The following is a 15644-nucleotide window of genomic DNA, read 5'->3' on the forward strand; positions in this document are numbered from 1 at the left end:
TTCAGAGGAATTCCAGATTCGCAGTGAATGAATGGAACATTCTCTAGTGGAGATTCCAATGATTTCTGAAGGCTGGGTCGTGTGGAAGGAAAATCAAGAACTAATCAGGATTTAGTGGAAAGCCAATTGTATAGCATGGCTGCGAGTGTGAACATGCAGCTGAAAACCAGCATTGGGTTACTTGGACATTCATCAGTGGTGTAAGGAAAACCTGCATGGAGTGGAGAGTCAGTTGAATTCCACATTCGCAGTGAATGAATGGAACATTCTGTAGAGGAGATTCCAATGATTTCTGAAGCCTGTGTTGTGTGGACAGGAAAATGAAGAGCTGACCAGGCTTGAATCGATAGCCAAGTAAACAGCAGGGCTGCGAATATGAACAGGCCGCTGAAAACCAGCATTGGGTTACTTGGACATTCAACAGTGGTGTAATGAAAACCTGCGTGGAGTTGAGAGTCAGATGAATTCCAGATTCGCAGTGAATGAATGGAACATTCTGTAGTGGAGATAACAAAGATTTCTGAAGGCTGGTAGTGTGGTGGGACAATGAAGAGCTGAACAGGGTGGAGTGAATTGTCAATTAAACAGCACGGCTGCGAGTATGAACAGGCCTCTGAAAACCAGCATTGGCTTACTTGGACATTCACAAGTGGTGTAATGTTAACCAGGCGGGAGTGGAGAATCAGATAAACTCCAGACTCGCAGTGAATGAATGGAACATTCTGTAGTGGAGATTGCAATGATTTCTGAAATCTGGATTGTGGGGACACGAAAATGAAGAGCTGACCAGTGTTGAGTGGATAGCCTGTAAAAAGCCTCGGCTTCGAATGTGAACAGACCACTGAAAACCAGTATTGCATTACTTCGACTTTCAGCAGTGGTGTAACGAAAGCCTGCGTGGAGTGCAGATTCAGATGAATTCCAGATTCCCAGTGAATGAATGGAACATCCTGTAGTGGAGATTACAATGATTTCTGAAGGCTGGGTTGTGTGCACAGGAAAATGAGGAGCAAAACAGGTTGAGTGGATAGCCAATTGAACAGCACGACTGCGAACATGAACAGGCCTCTGAAAACCAGCATTGTTTTACTTGGACATTCACAAGTGGTGTAAGATAAATCTGCAGGTAGTGGAGATTCAGTTGAATTCCAGATTCGCAGTGAATGAATGGAACATTCTGTACTGGAGATTGCAATGATTTCTCAAGTCTGGATTGTTTGGACATGAAAATGAAGAGCTGACCACAGTTGTGTGGATACCCAGTAAAAAGCAGGGCTTAGAGTGTGAACAGACCGCTGAAAACCAGCATTGTGTTACTTGGACATTCATAAGTGGTGTAATGAAAGCCTACCTGGAGTGCAGATTCAGATGAATTCCAGATTGGCAGTGAATGAATGGAACATTCTGTACTGGCGATTCCAATGATTTCTGAAGTCTGATATTGTGGAAAAGAAAATGAAAGGCTGACCAGGTTTGAGTGGCTAGACAATTGAACAGCACACTGCGAGTGTGAAAAGGCGGCTGAAAACCAGCATTGGATTACTTGGTCATTCACCAGTGCTGTAATGAAAACCTGCCTGGAGTGGAGAGTCAGATGAATTGCAGAATCGCAGTGAATGAATGGAACAGTCTGCAGTGGAGATCCCAATGATTTCTGAAGGCTGGTTTGTGTGGAGAGGAAAATGAAGAGCTGACCAATATTGAGTGGATAGCCCATTGAACAGCACTTCTGCGAGTTGAACAGGCCTCTGAAAACCAGCATTGGCTTACTTGGACATTCACAAGTGGTGTAACGATAACCCGCCGGGAGTTGAGAGTCAGATGAATTTAAGATTCGCAGTGAATGAACGGAACATTCTGTGGAGGAGATACCAATTATTTCTGAAGGTTGGGTTATGAGGACAGGAAAATGTAGAGCTGAATAGGGTTGGGTGGATAGCAAATTGAACAGCACGGCTGAGTGTGTTAGCAGGCGGCTTAAAACCAGCATTGTCTTCCTTGGACATTTACCAGTGGTGTCACGAAAACCTTCCAGGAGTGGAGACTCTGATGAATTCCAGATTCGCGTGATTGAATGGAACATTCTGTAGTGGTGATTGCCAACATTTAGAAATCTGGATAGTCTGGACAGGATATTGAAGAGCTGACCGATATTGATTGGATAGCCAATGAACAGCACGGTTTCGAGTGTGAACAGACCACTAAGAAGCAGCATTGCATTACTTGGACATTCATCAGTGGTGTAACGAAAGCCTTCCTGGAATGCAGATTCAGATTATTTCCAGATTCACAGTGAATGAATGGAAATTTCTGTAGTAGAGATTCCAATGATTTCTGAACGCTGGGTTGTGTGGACAGGAAAATGAAGAGCTGACTAGGTTTGACTGGATTGCCAGTTGAACAGCAAGGCTGTGAGTGTGAACAGCCGCTGAAAACCAGCATTGGATTACCTGGTCATTCACCAGTGTTGTTAGGAAAATCTGCCTGGTGTGGAGAGTCAGAGGAATTCCAGATTCGCAGGGAACGAATGGAACATTCTGAAGTGGAGATAAGAATGATTTCTGAAGGCTCGGTGTGTGGAAGGAAAATCAAGAGCTAACCAGCGTTCACTGGATAGCCAATTGAACAGCACGGCTGCGAGTGTTAACACGCAGCTGAAACCAGCCTTGGGTTGCTTGGACATTCACCAGTGGTGAAACGAAAACCTGCTGGGAGTGGAGAACAAGATGAATTCAAGATTCGCGTGAATGAATGAAACATTCTGTAGTGTAGATTGCAATGGTTTCTGAGGTTTGTATTGTCTGAACTGGAAAAAGAAGAACTCACCAGTGTTGAGTCGCTAGACCGTGAACAGCACGGGTTCGAGTGTGAATAGACCGCGGAAAACCATCATTGCGTTACTTGAACATTCAGCAGTGGTGCAATGAAAACCTGCCGGGAGTGGAGATTCAGATGAATTCCAGATTCGCAGTGAATGAATGGAACATTCTCTAGTGGTGATTCCAATGATTTCTGAAGGCTGGGTTTTGTGGACACGAAAATGTAGAGCTGAACAGGGTGGAATGGATAGCCAAATGAACAGCACGTCTCGTAGTAAGAACAGGCCACTGAAAACCAGCTTTGGCTTAATTGGACATTCACAAGTGGTGTAACGAAAACCTGACGGGAGTTGAGAATTAGATGAATTTCAGATTTGCAGTCAATGAATGGAACATTCTGTGGAGGAGATACCAATTGTTTCTGAAGTTTGGGTTATGTGGACAGGAAAATGGAGCTGAAGAGGGTTGAATGGATAGCAAATTGAACAGCACGGCTGAGAGTATGAGCAGGCCACTTAAAACCAGCATTGGCTTACTTGGATATTTACCAGTGGTGTCACGAAAACCTGCCGGGAGTGGAGATTCAGATGAATTCCAGATTCGCTGTGAATGAATGGAACATTCTGTAGTGGAGATAACAATGATTTCTCCAGTCTCTGTGGTGTGGACAGGAAAATGTAGAGCTGGCCAGGGTTGAGTGGATAGCCAATTGAACAGCACCATTGCGCTTGTGAAGAAAACACTTAAAACATTGGGTTACTTGGACATTCAACAGTGGTGTAACGAAAACCTGCCGGGAGTGGAGGTTCAGAGGAATTCCAGATTCGCAGTGAATGAATGGAACATTCTCTAGTGGAGATTCCAATGATTTCTGAAGGCTGGGTCGTGTGGAAGGAAAATCAAGAACTAATCAGGATTTAGTGGAAAGCCAATTGTATAGCATGGCTGCGAGTGTGAACATGCAGCTGAAAACCAGCATTGGGTTACTTGGACATTCATCAGTGGTGTAAGGAAAACCTGCATGGAGTGGAGAGTCAGTTGAATTCCACATTCGCAGTGAATGAATGGAACATTCTGTAGAGGAGATTCCAATGATTTCTGAAGCCTGTGTTGTGTGGACAGGAAAATGAAGAGCTGACCAGGCTTGAATCGATAGCCAAGTAAACAGCAGGGCTGCGAATATGAACAGGCCGCTGAAAACCAGCATTGGGTTACTTGGATATTCAACAGTGGTGTAATGAAAACCTGCGTGGAGTTGAGAGTCAGATGAATTCCAGATTCGCAGTGAATGAATGGAACATTCTGTAGTGGAGATAACAAAGATTTCTGAAGGCTGGTAGTGTGGTGGGACAATGAAGAGCTGAACAGGGTGGAGTGAATTGTCAATTAAACAGCACGGCTGCGAGTATGAACAGGCCTCTGAAAACCAGCATTGGCTTACTTGGACATTCACAAGTGGTGTAATGTTAACCAGGCGGGAGTGGAGAATCAGATAAACTCCAGACTCGCAGTGAATGAATGGAACATTCTGTAGTGGAGATTGCAATGATTTCTGAAATCTGGATTGTGGGGACACGAAAATGAAGAGCTGACCAGTGTTGAGTGAATAGCCTGTAAAAAGCCTCGGCTTCGAATGTGAACAGACCACTGAAAACCAGTATTGCATTACTTCGACTTTCAGCAGTGGTGTAACGAAAGCCTGCGTGGAGTGCAGATTCAGATGAATTCCAGATTCCCAGTGAATGAATGGAACATCCTGTAGTGGAGATTACAATGATTTCTGAAGGCTGGGTTGTGTGCACAGGAAAATGAGGAACAAAACAGGTTGAGTGGATAGCCATTTGAACAGCACGACTGCGAATATGAACAGGCCTCTGAAAACCAGCATTGTTTTACTTGGACATTCACAAGTGGTGTAAGATAAATCTGCAGGTAGTGGAGATTCAGTTGAATTCCAGATTCGCAGTGAATGAATGGAACATTCTGTACTGGAGATTGCAATGATTTCTCAAGTCTGGATTGTTTGGACATGAAAATGAAGAGCTGACCACAGTTGTGTGGATACCCAGTAAAAAGCAGGGCTTAGAGTGTGAACAGACCGCTGAAAACCAGCATTGTGTTACTTGGACATTCATAAGTGGTGTAATGAAAGCCTACCTGGAGTGCAGATTCAGATGAATTCCAGATTGGCAGTGAATGAATGGAACATTCTGTACTGGCGATTCCAATGATTTCTGAAGTCTGATATTGTGGAAAAGAAAATGAAAGGCTGACCAGGTTTGAGTGGATAGACAATTGAACAGCACACTGCGAGTGTGAAAAGGCGGCTGAAAACCAGCATTGGATTACTTGGTCATTCACCAGTGCTGTAATGAAAACCTGCCTGGAGTGGAGAGTCAGATGAATTGCAGAATCGCAGTGAATGAATGGAACAGTCTGTAGTGGAGATCCCAATGATTTCTGAAGGCTGGTTTGTGTGGAGAGGAAAATGAAGAGCTGACCAATATTGAGTGGATAGCCCATTGAACAGCACTTCTGCGAGTTGAACAGGCCTCTGAAAACCAGCATTGGCTTACTTGGACATTCACAAGTGGTGTAACGATAACCCGCCGGGAGTTGAGAGTCAGATGAATTTAAGATTCTTAGTGAATGAACGGAACATTCTGTGGAGGAGATACCAATTATTTCTGAAGGTTGGGTTATGAGGACAGGAAAATGTAGAGCTGAATAGGGTTGGGTGGATAGCAAATTGAACAGCACGGCTGAGTGTGTTAGCAGGCGGCTTAAAACCAGCATTGTCTTCCTTGGACATTTACCAGTGGTGTCACGAAAACCTTCCAGGAGTGGAGACTCTGATGAATTCCAGATTCGCGTGACTGAATGGAACATTCTGTAGTGGTGATTGCCAACATTTAGAAATCTGGATAGTCTGGACAGGATATTGAAGAGCTGACCGATATTGAGTGGATAGCCAATGAACAGCACGGTTTCGAGTGTGAACAGACCACTAAGAAGCAGCATTGCATTACTTGGACATTCATCAGTGGTGTAACGAAAGCCTTCCTGGAATGCAGATTCAGATTATTTCCAGATTCACAGTGAATGAATGGAAATTTCTGTAGTAGAGATTCCAATGATTTCTGAACGCTGGGTTGTGTGGACAGGAAAATGAAGAGCTGACTAGGTTTGACTGGATTGCCAATTGAACAGCAAGGCTGTGAGTGTGAACAGCCGCTGAAAACCAGCATTGGATTACCTGGTCATTCACCAGTGTTGTTAGGAAAATCTGCCTGGTGTGGAGAGTCAGAGGAATTCCAGATTCGCAGGGAACGAATGGAACATTCTGAAGTGGAGATAAGAATGATTTCTGAAGGCTCGGTGTGTGGAAGGAAAATCAAGAGCTAACCAGCGTTCACTGGATAGCCAATTGAACAGCACGGCTGCGAGTGTTAACACGCAGCTGAAACCAGCCTTGGGTTGCTTGGACATTCACCAGTGGTGAAACGAAAACCTGCTGGGAGTGGAGAACAAGATGAATTCAAGATTCGCGTGCAATTGTTTCTGAGGTTTGTATTGTCTGAACTGGAAAAAGAAGAACTCACCAGTGTTGAGTCGCTAGACCGTGAACAGCACGGGTTCGAGTGTGAATAGACCGCTGAAAACCATCATTGCGTTACTTGAACATTCAGCAGTGGTGCAATGAAAACCTGCCGGGAGTGGAGATTCAGATGAATTCCAGATTCGCAGTGAATGAATGGAACATTCTCTAGTGGTGATTCCAATGATTTCTGAAGGCTGGGTTTTGTGGACACGAAAATGTAGAGCTGAACAGGGTGGAATGGATAGCCAAATGAACAGCACGTCTCGTAGTAAGAACAGGCCACTGAAAACCAGCTTTGGCTTAATTGGACATTCACAAGTGGTGTAACGAAAACCTGACGGGAGTTGAGAATTAGATGAATTTCAGATTTGCAGTCAATGAATGGAACATTCTGTGGAGGAGATACCAATTGTTTCTGAAGTTTGGGTTATGTGGACAGGAAAATGGAGCTGAAGAGGGTTGAGTGGATAGCAAATTGAACAGCACGGCTGAGAGTATGAGCAGGCCACTTAAAACCAGCATTGGCTTACTTGGATATTTACCAGTGGTGTCACGAAAACCTGCCGGGAGTGGAGATTCAGATGAATTCCAGATTCGCTGTGAATGAATGGAACATTCTGTAGTGGAGATAACAATGATTTCTCCAGTCTCTGTGGTGTGGACAGGAAAATGTAGAGCTGGCCAGGGTTGAGTGGATAGCCAATTGAACAGCACCACTGCGCTTGTGAAGAAAACACTTAAAACATTGGGTTACTTGGACATTCAACAGTGGTGTAACGAAAACCTGCCGGGAGTGGAGGTTCAGAGGAATTCCAGATTCGCAGTGAATGAATGGAACATTCTCTAGTGGAGATTCCAATGATTTCTGAAGGCTGGGTCGTGTGGAAGGAAAATCAAGAACTAATCAGGATTTAGTGGAAAGCCAATTGTATAGCATGGCTGCGAGTGTGAACATGCAGCTGAAAACCAGCATTGGGTTACTTGGACATTCATCAGTGGTGTAAGGAAAACCTGCATGGAGTGGAGAGTCAGTTGAATTCCACATTCGCAGTGAATGAATGGAACATTCTGTAGAGGAGATTCCAATGATTTCTGAAGCCTGTGTTGTGTGGACAGGAAAATGAAGAGCTGACCAGGCTTGAATCGATAGCCAAGTAAACAGCAGGGCTGCGAATATGAACAGGCCGCTGAAAACCAGCATTGGGTTACTTGGACATTCAACAGTGGTGTAATGAAAACCTGCGTGGAGTTGAGAGTCAGATGAATTCCAGATTCGCAGTGAATGAATGGAACATTCTGTAGTGGAGATAACAAAGATTTCTGAAGGCTGGTAGTGTGGTGGGACAATGAAGAGCTGAACAGGGTGGAGTGAATTGTCAATTAAACAGCACGGCTGCGAGTATGAACAGGCCTCTGAAAACCAGCATTGGCTTACTTGGACATTCACAAGTGGTGTAATGTTAACCAGGCGGGAGTGGAGAATCAGATAAACTCCAGACTCGCAGTGAATGAATGGAACATTCTGTAGTGGAGATTGCAATGATTTCTGAAATCTGGATTGTGGGGACACGAAAATGAAGAGCTGACCAGTGTTGAGTGGATAGCCTGTAAAAAGCCTCGGCTTCGAATGTGAACAGACCACTGAAAACCAGTATTGCATTACTTCGACTTTCAGCAGTGGTGTAACGAAAGCCTGCGTGGAGTGCAGATTCAGATGAATTCCAGATTCCCAGTGAATGAATGGAACATCCTGTAGTGGAGATTACAATGATTTCTGAAGGCTGGGTTGTGTGCACAGGAAAATGAGGAGCAAAACAGGTTGAGTGGATAGCCAATTGAACAGCACGACTGCGAACATGAACAGGCCTCTGAAAACCAGCATTGTTTTACTTGGACATTCACAAGTGGTGTAAGATAAATCTGCAGGTAGTGGAGATTCAGTTGAATTCCAGATTCGCAGTGAATGAATGGAACATTCTGTACTGGAGATTGCAATGATTTCTCAAGTCTGGATTGTTTGGACATGAAAATGAAGAGCTGACCACAGTTGTGTGGATACCCAGTAAAAAGCAGGGCTTAGAGTGTGAACAGACCGCTGAAAACCAGCATTGTGTTACTTGGACATTCATAAGTGGTGTAATGAAAGCCTACCTGGAGTGCAGATTCAGATGAATTCCAGATTGGCAGTGAATGAATGGAACATTCTGTACTGGCGATTCCAATGATTTCTGAAGTCTGATATTGTGGAAAAGAAAATGAAAGGCTGACCAGGTTTGAGTGGATAGACAATTGAACAGCACACTGCGAGTGTGAAAAGGCGGCTGAAAACCAGCATTGGATTACTTGGTCATTCACCAGTGCTGTAATGAAAACCTGCCTGGAGCGGAGAGTCAGATGAATTGCAGAATCGCAGTGAATGAATGGAACAGTCTGTAGTGGAGATCCCAATGATTTCTGAAGGCTGGTTTGTGTGGAGAGGAAAATGAAGAGCTGACCAATATAGAGTGGATAGCCCATTGAACAGCACTTCTGCGAGTTGAACAGGCCACTGAAAACCAGCATTGGCTTACTTGGACATTCACCAGTGGCGTAACGAAAACCTGCCAGGAGTGGAGGTTCAGATGAATTCCAGATTCGCAGTGAATGAATGGAACATTCTCTAGTGGTGATTCCAATGATTTCTGAAGGCTGGGTTTTGTGGACAGGAAAATGTAGAGCTGAATAGGGTTGGGTGGATAGCCAAATGAACAGCACGGCTGAGTGTGTTAGCAGGCGGCTTAAAACCAGCATTGTCTTCCTTGGACATTTACCAGTGGTGTCACGAAAACCTTCCAGGAGTGGAGACTCTGATGAATTCCAGATTCGCGTGATTGAATGGAACATTCTGTAGTGGTGATTGCCAACATTTAGAAATCTGGATAGTCTGGACAGGATATTGAAGAGCTGACCGATATTGAGTGGATAGCCAATGAACAGCACGGTTTCGAGTGTGAACAGACCACTAAGAAGCAGCATTGCATTACTTGGACATTCATCAGTGGTGTAACGAAAGCCTTCCTGGAATGCAGATTCAGATTATTTCCAGATTCACAGTGAATGAATGGAAATTTCTGTAGTAGAGATTCCAATGATTTCTGAACGCTGGGTTGTGTGGACAGGAAAATGAAGAGCTGACTAGGTTTGACTGGATTGCCAATTGAACAGCAAGGCTGTGAGTGTGAACAGCCGCTGAAAACCAGCATTGGATTACCTGGTCATTCACCAGTGTTGTTAGGAAAATCTGCCTGGTGTGGAGAGTCAGAGGAATTCCAGATTCGCAGGGAACGAATGGAACATTCTGAAGTGGAGATAAGAATGATTTCTGAAGGCTCTGTGTGTGGAAGGAAAATCAAGAGCTAACCAGCGTTCACTGGATAGCCAATTGAACAGCACGGCTGCGAGTGTTAACACGCAGCTGAAACCAGCCTTGGGTTGCTTGGACATTCACCAGTGGTGAAACGAAAACCTGCTGGGAGTGGAGAACAAGATGAATTCAAGATTCGCGTGAATGAATGAAACATTCTGTAGTGTAGATTGCAATGGTTTCTGAGGTTTGTATTGTCTGAACTGGAAAAAGAAGAACTCACCAGTGTTGAGTCGCTAGACCGTGAACAGCACGGGTTCGAGTGTGAATAGACCGCTGAAAACCATCATTGCGTTACTTGAACATTCAGCAGTGGTGCAATGAAAACCTGCCGGGAGTGGAGATTCAGATGAATTCCAGATTCGCAGTGAATGAATGGAACATTCTGTAGTGGTGATTCCAATGATTTCTGAAGGCTGGGTTTTGTGGACACGAAAATGTAGAGCTGAACAGGGTGGAATGGATAGCCAAATGAACAGCACGTCTCGTAGTAAGAACAGGCCACTGAAAACCAGCTTTGGCTTAATTGGACATTCACAAGTGGTGTAACGAAAACCTGACGGGAGTTGAGAATTAGATGAATTTCAGATTTGCAGTCAATGAATGGAACATTCTGTGGAGGAGATACCAATTGTTTCTGAGGTTTGGGTTATGTGGACAGGAAAATGGAGCTGAAGAGGGTTGAGTGGATAGCAAATTGAACAGCACGGCTGAGAGTATGAGCAGGCCACTTAAAACCAGCATTGGCTTACTTGGATATTTACCAGTGGTGTCACGAAAACCTGCCGGGAGTGGAGATTCAGATGAATTCCAGATTCGCTGTGAATGAATGGAACATTCTGTAGTGGAGATAACAATGATTTCTCCAGTCTCTGTGGTGTGGACAGGAAAATGTAGAGCTGGCCAGGGTTGAGTGGATAGCCAATTGAACAGCACCACTGCGCTTGTGAAGAAAACACTTAAAACATTGGGTTACTTGGACATTCAACAGTGGTGTAACGAAAACCTGCCGGGAGTGGAGGTTCAGAGGAATTCCAGATTCGCAGTGAATGAATGGAACATTCTCTAGTGGAGATTCCAATGATTTCTGAAGGCTGGGTCGTGTGGAAGGAAAATCAAGAACTAATCAGGATTTAGTGGAAAGCCAATTGTATAGCATGGCTGCGAGTGTGAACATGCAGCTGAAAACCAGCATTGGGTTACTTGGACATTCATCAGTGGTGTAAGGAAAACCTGCATGGAGTGGAGAGTCAGTTGAATTCCACATTCGCAGTGAATGAATGGAACATTCTGTAGAGGAGATTCCAATGATTTCTGAAGCCTGTGTTGTGTGGACAGGAAAATGAAGAGCTGACCAGGCTTGAATCGATAGCCAAGTAAACAGCAGGGCTGCGAATATGAACAGGCCGCTGAAAACCAGCATTGGGTTACTTGGATATTCAACAGTGGTGTAATGAAAACCTGCGTGGAGTTGAGAGTCAGATGAATTCCAGATTCGCAGTGAATGAATGGAACATTCTGTAGTGGAGATAACAAAGGTTTCTGAAGGCTGGTAGTGTGGTGGGACAATGAAGAGCTGAACAGGGTGGAGTGAATTGTCAATTAAACAGCACGGCTGCGAGTATGAACAGGCCTCTGAAAACCAGCATTGGCTTACTTGGACATTCACAAGTGGTGTAATGTTAACCAGGCGGGAGTGGAGAATCAGATAAACTCCAGACTCGCAGTGAATGAATGGAACATTCTGTAGTGGAGATTGCAATGATTTCTGAAATCTGGATTGTGGGGACACGAAAATGAAGAGCTGACCAATGTTGAGTGGATAGCCTGTAAAAAGCCTCGGCTTCGAATGTGAACAGACCACTGAAAACCAGTATTGCATTACTTCGACTTTCAGCAGTGGTGTAACGAAAGCCTGCGTGGAGTGCAGATTCAGATGAATTCCAGATTCCCAGTGATTGAATGGAACATCCTGTAGTGGAGATTACAATGATTTCTGAAGGCTGGGTTGTGTGCACAGGAAAATGAGGAGCAAAACAGGTTGAGTGGATAGCCAATTGAACAGCACGACTGCGAACATGAACAGGCCTCTGAAAACCAGCATTGTTTTACTTGGACATTCACAAGTGGTGTAAGATAAATCTGCAGGTAGTGGAGATTCAGTTGAATTCCAGATTCGCAGTGAATGAATGGAACATTCTGTACTGGAGATTGCAATGATTTCTCAAGTCTGGATTGTTTGGACATGAAAATGAAGAGCTGACCACAGTTGTGTGGATACCCAGTAAAAAGCAGGGCTTAGAGTGTGAACAGACCGCTGAAAACCAGCATTGTGTTACTTGGACATTCATAAGTGGTGTAATGAAAGCCTACCTGGAGTGCAGATTCAGATGAATTCCAGATTGGCAGTGAATGAATGGAACATTCTGTACTGGCGATTCCAATGATTTCTGAAGTCTGATATTGTGGAAAAGAAAATGAAAGGCTGACCAGGTTTGAGTGGATAGACAATTGAACAGCACACTGCGAGTGTGAAAAGGCGGCTGAAAACCAGCATTGGATTACTTGGTCATTCACCAGTGCTGTAATGAAAACCTGCCTGGAGTGGAGAGTCAGATGAATTGCAGAATCGCAGTGAATGAATGGAACAGTCTGTAGTGGAGATCCCAATGATTTCTGAAGGCTGGTTTGTGTGGAGAGGAAAATGAAGAGCTGACCAATATTGAGTGGATAGCCCATTGAACAGCACTTCTGCGAGTTGAACATGCCTCTGAAAACCAGTATTGAGTTACTTGGACATTCACCAGTGGCGTAACGAAAACCTGCCGGGAGTGGAAGTTCAGATGAATTCCAGATTCGCAGTGAATGAATGGAACATTCTCTAGTGGTGATTCCAATGATTTCTGAAGGCTGGGTTTTGTGGACACGAAAATGTAGAGCTGAACAGGGTGGAGTGGATAGCCAAACGAACAGCACGTCTCTTAGTATGAACAGGCCACTGAAAACCAGCATTGGCTTACTTGGACATTCCCAATGGTGTAACGATAACCCGCCGGGAGTTGAGAGTCAGATGAATTTAAGATTCGCAGTGAATGAACGGAACATTCTGTGGAGGAGATACCAATTGTTTCTGAAGGTTGGGTTATGAGGACAGGAAAATGTAGAGCTGAATAGGGTTGGGTGCATAGCAAATTGAACAGCACGGCTGAGTGTGTTAGCAGGCGGCTTAAAACCAGCATTGTCTTCCTTGGACATTTACCAGTGGTGTCACGAAAACCTTCCAGGAGTGGAGACTCTGATGAATTCCAGATTCGCGTGATTGAATGGAACATTCTGTAGTGGTGATTGCCAACATTTAGAAATCTGGATAGTCTGGACAGGATATTGAAGAGCTGACCGATATTGAGTGGATAGCCAATGAACAGCACGGTTTCGAGTGTGAACAGACCACTAAGAAGCAGCATTGCATTACTTGGACATTCATCAGTGGTGTAACGAAAGCCTTCCTGGAATGCAGATTCAGATTATTTCCAGATTCACAGTGAATGAATGGAAATTTCTGTAGTAGAGATTCCAATGATTTCTGAACGCTGGGTTGTGTGGACAGGAAAATGAAGAGCTGACTAGGTTTGACTGGATTGCCAATTGAACAGCAAGGCTGTGAGTGTGAACAGCCGCTGAAAACCAGCATTGGATTACCTGGTCATTCACCAGTGTTGTTAGGAAAATCTGCCTGGTGTGGAGAGTCAGAGGAATTCCAGATTCGCAGGGAACGAATGGAACATTCTGAAGTGGAGATAAGAATGATTTCTGAAGGCTCGGTGTGTGGAAGGAAAATCAAGAGCTAACCAGCGTTCACTGGATAGCCAATTGAACAGCACGGCTGCGAGTGTTAACACGCAGCTGAAACCAGCCTTGGGTTGCTTGGACATTCACCAGTGGTGAAACGAAAACCTGCTGGGAGTGGAGAACAAGATGAATTCAAGATTCGCGTGAATGAATGAAACATTCTGTAGTGTAGATTGCAATGGTTTCTGAGGTTTGTATTGTCTGAACTGGAAAAAGAAGAACTCACCAGTGTTGAGTCGCTAGACCGTGAACAGCACGGGTTCGAGTGTGAATAGACCGCTGAAAACCATCATTGCGTTACTTGAACATTCAGCAGTGGTGCAATGAAAACCTGCCGGGAGTGGAGATTCAGATGAATTCCAGATTCGCAGTGAATGAATGGAACATTCTCTAGTGGTGATTCCAATGATTTCTGAAGGCTGGGTTTTGTGGACACGAAAATGTAGAGCTGAACAGGGTGGAATGGATAGCCAAATGAACAGCACGTCTCGTAGTAAGAACAGGCCACTGAAAACCAGCTTTGGCTTAATTGGACATTCACAAGTGGTGTAACGAAAACCTGACGGGAGTTGAGAATTAGATGAATTTCAGATTTGCAGTCAATGAATGGAACATTCTGTGGAGGAGATACCAATTGTTTCTGAAGTTTGGGTTATGTGGACAGGAAAATGGAGCTGAAGAGGGTTGAGTGGATAGCAAATTGAACAGCACGGCTGAGAGTATGAGCAGGCCACTTAAAACCAGCATTGGCTTACTTGGATATTTACCAGTGGTGTCACGAAAACCTGCCGGGAGTGGAGATTCAGATGAATTCCAGATTCGCTGTGAATGAATGGAACATTCTGTAGTGGAGATAACAATGATTTCTCCAGTCTCTGTGGTGTGGACAGGAAAATGTAGAGCTGGCCAGGGTTGAGTGGATAGCCAATTGAACAGCACCACTGCGCTTGTGAAGAAAACACTTAAAACATTGGGTTACTTGGACATTCAACAGTGGTGTAACGAAAACCTGCCGGGAGTGGAGGTTCAGAGGAATTCCAGATTCGCAGTGAATGAATGGAACATTCTCTAGTGGAGATTCCAATGATTTCTGAAGGCTGGGTCGTGTGGAAGGAAAATCAAGAACTAATCAGGATTTAGTGGAAAGCCAATTGTATAGCATGGCTGCGAGTGTGAACATGCAGCTGAAAACCAGCATTGGGTTACTTGGACATTCATCAGTGGTGTAAGGAAAACCTGCATGGAGTGGAGAGTCAGTTGAATTCCACATTCGCAGTGAATGAATGGAACATTCTGTAGAGGAGATTCCAATGATTTCTGAAGCCTGTGTTGTGTGGACAGGAAAATGAAGAGCTGACCAGGCTTGAATCGATAGCCAAGTAAACAGCAGGGCTGCGAATATGAACAGGCCGCTGAAAACCAGCATTGGGTTACTTGGACATTCAACAGTGGTGTAATGAAAACCTGCGTGGAGTTGAGAGTCAGATGAATTCCAGATTCGCAGTGAATGAATGGAACATTCTGTAGTGGAGATAACAAAGATTTCTGAAGGCTGGTAGTGTGGTGGGACAATGAAGAGCTGAACAGGGTGGAGTGAATTGTCAATTAAACAGCACGGCTGCGAGTATGAACAGGCCTCTGAAAACCAGCATTGGCTTACTTGGACATTCACAAGTGGTGTAATGTTAACCAGGCGGGAGTGGAGAATCAGATAAACTCCAGACTCGCAGTGAATGAATGGAACATTCTGTAGTGGAGATTGCCATGATTTCTGAAATCTGGATTGTGGGGACACGAAAATGAAGAGCTGACCAGTGTTGAGTGGATAGCCTGTAAAAAGCCTCGGCTTCGAATGTGAACAGACCACTGAAAACCAGTATTGCATTACTTCGACTTTCAGCAGTGGTGTAACGAAAGCCTGCGTGGAGTGCAGATTCAGATGAATTCCAGATTCCCAGTGAATGAATGGAAC

The sequence above is a fragment of the Sorex fumeus genome, unplaced genomic scaffold (assembly GCF_029834395.1).
Source record: "Sorex fumeus unplaced genomic scaffold, SorFum_2.1 ptg000114l, whole genome shotgun sequence".
Taxonomy (NCBI): Eukaryota; Metazoa; Chordata; class Mammalia; order Eulipotyphla; family Soricidae; genus Sorex; species Sorex fumeus.